The following is a 5,663-nucleotide window of genomic DNA, read 5'->3' as shown; positions in this document are numbered from 1 at the left end:
AAATTATTTTAAAAAGGAAGTCGACTCCATGACTAGTGCAAGTGATTTGGACTAAAATTATCATTACCCTAGTCAACACACCTCACCTGTGTAGCATAATATATGTTTGCTTGCTAAAATGGTAACTGATGTAATATTCCCTCAAAAAGTACAATAAATAGATTTAGAATTAATATTCCTCCAACACAGGATATGACTAAACTTTTTTGGATTCTCAGATTTGATAAAATTATAATTGTAAATGAACATCTGACAGCCCAGTCACGTAACGTTACAAAATAATTGCATGTGTGCACCTACAAATAAATAAATCACTGAATCTGAAAACTAGGTTTTTTATCCGTTGATTTACCTTATACCTACGGAGTTGCTTAAATTATTCTCGGTTAGTTTCTTTAAACTTACATTGACCGGAATAGTGCTCCTACACGGGTTGTTATTAATGTTAGATATGTAATCATGGTGTGACAGGACAGCGCGATGGCACGATGGCGCGCCGCTTTCCTCACAACAACATTTATAACAGAGCAGTGTGGGAGCACCATTATAGCCGCCCGTCTAAGGTCTTCTTTTAGTGTCACTCGGACCGACCGCGCGGAGCGATCCGCACTGGACAAATATGTGTTAACTTCAGGGAGCGTTTTAGAGGGTGCGCGACGTTTGTCGCGACCATGGGCTAGTATGAAAGTGCGCTCACGAAGCAACGCAGCTTTTCATACAAATACGTAAGTCGCCGAGCAACTTTGTCGCCCGTGGGCGCGCACCCTTAGAGTGCGCGACGACAACATCAACTACATACAAATTGGTCGCGCGGATCGCTCCGACACTAAAATCAGCCTAAGAGATTGCAAGCAACTGTACGAACCGTAAACGACTGTGGCGTTGGCTAGGGGCCTTGAGCATCCAACCCTGCATAAATTGATCTTCCCAGCTGTTAGCCAACATCGCCGCGGGAGGTTCTGCGGTGCCGGAGCAAAAGGGATGCGATAGTGGTTATAATCGTCATTAGATGTGGGTAGGAGAGCCACAAATCCAACATAATGCTTGACTAATGTTACAAACTGAATTAGGTACCTATCACAAATTATTGAGTAGCGCCTAGGTCCTTGAAGCATTTGTTTCGTTTTTCAATTTGGAACCATTTGTCACTCAATAAAATTTCTACAAAAATACTACTACAAAAATAAAACATAATAAAAAAGATTTGATTTGTCCTTTGCTTGGACAGGTTCTTAGAAAAACAAAGTAACTCAAGTCATCAAACTTAACAGCCAAACACTAGATTAATGAACCGTTTCTTTCACCCCCCTGCTCACTTGTGTAACCCCGTCTTCCTCTACAGCTACCGATGTCGTAAACTTGCTTAATCTCAAACCGAAGCCGTAAACCACAACAGGCACTACCCATGGGGAGAAACCAATTGGGTTCCATTTTAAAAGTCAGTCCAAATTGTCCAAAATAAGTTGGCTACAAACTTGTAACAAGATTTTGACCCCTCCACTTCTTTAACCACGAGTATGTTCCGTCGAGGAACAGAGATTTTTAGTTTTAATTTCTTTTCTTGATATAGTTAAATAGTTATTTCATTTTCATACATACAAGGCAACACAATTTTGAAAGAATACTTTTTTCCATGTATATGTAGCACAGTTTTTTGGAGCTGGCAATTACAGAAGTCCCAAAGCGACTTTCCGGTGCGCCAACCACGCCCCCTGGCGGATATATAGAAAAAACTCTCTCTTCGACCGTACGAGCGCCATGATCTGCGCTCCCGTTATTACGAATTAAAAAATAGTTATCGGTGCACCGGCGCGACATAAACGTGAAAATTGACATTCAAGTGATATCAAAACCCAGTGACCTAAGCTTCCGTTTATATGTGACAATCGTTTTAGTGTGAGGATTTGCCCAAAGTGTTTCCACGTGGCCCCACAAGCGCCTCTGGACAAATGTAAGTAGCCTCACCAATTAAACGCCGCTACATATAGTTTTTTGATCCGTTCGATCCGGATTTTTCTTTCTCACGTTGTGTTGCCCGTGTATTTTGCGGTATTACGTACCCATCATTCCAATTACATACGTTTGTAGTTCAATTTTTCATTGTAATTTCCGCCATCTTTGCTCACGGCAAAATGGTACCGAATCCTACAGACGGTGTCGAAACCGACACATCGTGTATGACACAAGATGTATTCGAGCGAGATCTAATTCTCGACGAATTAAAACGAACATTACAGTTCGCAGCAACGAATATAGAACAATTTCGTTCAAGAACTTCCGATTTAACAGCGCACCAACGAAAGTTTACCAAAATTCAAACTAAGATCGAAAAGGCATTAATTAAGTCTAATAGCTTCAACAAAGAAGCCAACATTAAGATTCGAAATGATTTCAACGATTTATATTACGCGATAGTTACGCATTTAAATAACCTAAAGGAGGTAGATGTAGAAAAGCGGCGAGCGAGCCGCATTCCTGTGCCTAGCCAACACGACACGTTTATGAACGACCGTCGAAACTTGCCTAAATTGTCGCTTCCTGAATTTCACGGTGAACCTACTGGCTGGCCCGCCTTTTTCGACTTATTTCAATCGTTGGTCCACAACAACAATGCCTACACTGACGCGGAAAAGTTTAGGTATTTACTACTTTCGGTTAAAAACGAACCATTTAATTTAATTAAATCAATTCCCATAACGGAAAGTAATTATTCAATTGCGATCGATGTACTAAAATCCCGTTATGACAACAAACGCATTATTGCGTCACAACATCTAGATAAATTATTCGATATCGATTCCTGTTCCGCGCGCTCATCAGCTGTTGCTATGCGAAATTTGCTTAATGTTTACCACGAAAATATTAAAGCACTTGAAGTTTTGGAGTTTCCGGTTAAAGAATGGGACTTCGTTCTGTTAAATTTATTATTACGTAAAATTCCCGTTAATACGCGAAAAGAATATGAACGTTCTTTAACCAACCCAAGTGAAATACCTAAAGTCCAAACCTTAATAACATTCTTAGAGCGCGAACTTACGGCGGAACAGATGATTACAGTTTCCCATATACAGTCCACAAAAAATAATTCCTTAAGTACAACAAATAAAAATAATTTAATTTCAAATCAAATGACACCTAAAAGGGTTTTTATCACGAATACTTCGCCAGACCAAACTCGACCGTATGTCGATACGAATAAGGTTCGATCTTGCGTGAAGTGCAAAGGCTTCCATGCCCTTCACAAATGTTTGGAGTTTTTAAATTTGTCTACAAAAGATAGATTTGCATTTGTTCAAACAAATAACATTTGTTATAATTGTTTATGTTCCGGACATGACTTACGTAATTGTAAATCAAGTTTTAAGTGTCGTAAGTGCAATAAGAAGCACCACACCTTAATCCATTTAGATTCGGACCTTACGCGTACGCGACCCTTCCCGGCGAACAATGAAGCCGCGGAACTAGCTGCCGTCTCGCTCGCTCTAACGGAGCAGTCGCAGCCCGGCGCGGGCGCTGTCCCGAGCCCATCAGCTGTTCACGGCGTGAATCAAAATAATCTAGGTTTAGGTATTGAGCCTCATACGGTGTTACTGTCAACTGCGTTGGTTGACCTTTATTACGAAGGTAATAAAATTGCTACAATTCGTTGTATGTTAGACGGGGGCTCACAAGCAGCTCTTATTACTGAATCGTGTATGCAACGATTAAATTTACCGCGACGAAATGTCAGCGAGCCGTTGGTAGGTGTCGGTGATTTACTGCTCAACCCCAGGGGTACCTTCGTGTGCTCAATTTCGCCCAAGGGCAAACAAAGTCCAAGTATTCCTTTGGAGGCTACTATTTTGTCAAAATTAACCCGTCAAATGCCTAGTGTACCACTAGCACCGTACGGGGAATGGCCTCATTTGCAAGGGCTCGCTCTAGCCGACCCTGAATTTCATAAACCTCAGCCGGTTGACATGATACTTGGCGAGGACATTTTCATGGATGTCATTCGCGAGGGTATAGTCAGGGGTAAACCTGGCACACCCACCGCAATCAATAGTGTATTTGGTTATTTACTAGGGGGTAAAGTCAACTTTACTTCTAACATTTCGACTCCACGCCATACTTGTTTTACGTCGTTCGACAACGACAATCTCGAGAAGTTTTGGGAGCTGGAGTCAGTTCCAGAGATGCGGAGTTACACTCCCGAAGAAAAGCTATGCGAATCCTTTTTCCAAAAGACGCATACGCGCGAAGAGACAGGGCGATACATAGTTGCTCTGCCATTCAAGCCCGATGCACCGCCCCTCGGCGAGTCTCGGCAAATTGCTCTAGCACGTTTCCACAAACTGGAATACCGTCTAGAACGAAACCCCCAGCTGAAGGCGGAGTATCACGCGTGCCTCCAGGAGTATGTGGATCTTAACCACATGGAGCTCGCGGACGATAACCCCCCCGCTGGCGCGAGTTATTACATCCCGCACCACTCGGTGTCGGTAGGTACCGTTACTTTCGGTATCAGTAGTTCCCCTTATCTCGCCTTGCGCACAATTAAACAGCTCGCGCATGACGAAGCCGAGCGTTTCCCGCTCGCCTCGCCAGTCCTCCTAAATGACATGTTCGTCGACGATGTGGTGACCGGCGCAGATACCTTAGCCGAAGCCCTCAATCTGCAGCAGGAGCTGATAGGTATTTGTGCCACGGCCGGGTTCGAATTGCGAAAGTGGCAAAGTAACTCGCCAGCCATTCTCGCTGCCACGCGACCGACAGAGTTTCATGGTGAGCGGCGCGAAAATGTTCATTTTGCCGAAATGGAAAATGACAAAGGGGTCAAGGTCCTTGGACTTCAATGGAATCCAAGATCTGACGCATTTAGTTTCAAAGTTCAAAGTTCTTCGCAGGCCTGTACAAAGCGGGCGATTCTTTCCGAAATTGCAAAAATTTACGACCCCCTCGGGTTATTATCTCCGGTGACATTGTTTGCCAAACATTTAATTCAATTGCTATGGTTAGCCAAAATTTCCTGGGACTCAGAACCCCTATCGATATTATTAACTCATGGACGAGTTTTATTAACGAGCTACCGCTCCTATCGCAAATTTCTTTTCCTCGTCATATTTTCAATACTGACGACTGCGATTCAATCGAAATTCACGGATTTGCCGACGCAAGCAAAATTGCATACGCAGCATGTGTTTATATACGTCTGACGGACAACACCGGGCGAGTTCAAACCTATTTAGTCATGGCTAAAAGTCGCGTTGCACCTCTTCGGGTATGCCTTACTATACCTAGAATGGAATTGATGGGTTGTGTAATCCTATCAAAATTAATTGAAAGAGTTATGCATCTTTACGGTTGTCACATTCACCCCGATCAAGTGTACGCATGGTCTGACAGTTCCGTCGTGCTCGCGTGGCTTCAGTCACCCCCGCACGAATGGAAAACGTTTGTCTCGAACCGCACTAGTGAGATTTTGTCCCGTGTCCCGGCGCGCTGTTGGCGTCACGTCCCGTCAGCTGATAACAGCGCTGACCCGGCGTCTCGCGGTCTGCTCCCCGCCGCGCTCGTACAAAATGACTTGTGGTTCCATGGTCCTACATGGCTCCAACAAAGTCGCGACTCCTGGCCTATACCAAAACCGGTGGTAAACACGAACGAGGAAAAACGCAATACAC

Source organism: Leguminivora glycinivorella, chromosome 11 (genome assembly GCF_023078275.1).
Source record: "Leguminivora glycinivorella isolate SPB_JAAS2020 chromosome 11, LegGlyc_1.1, whole genome shotgun sequence".
In the NCBI taxonomy this organism is placed as follows: Eukaryota; Metazoa; Arthropoda; class Insecta; order Lepidoptera; family Tortricidae; genus Leguminivora; species Leguminivora glycinivorella.
The sequence above is the reverse complement of the archived record's forward strand: the minus strand, read 5'-3'. Positions refer to the sequence as shown.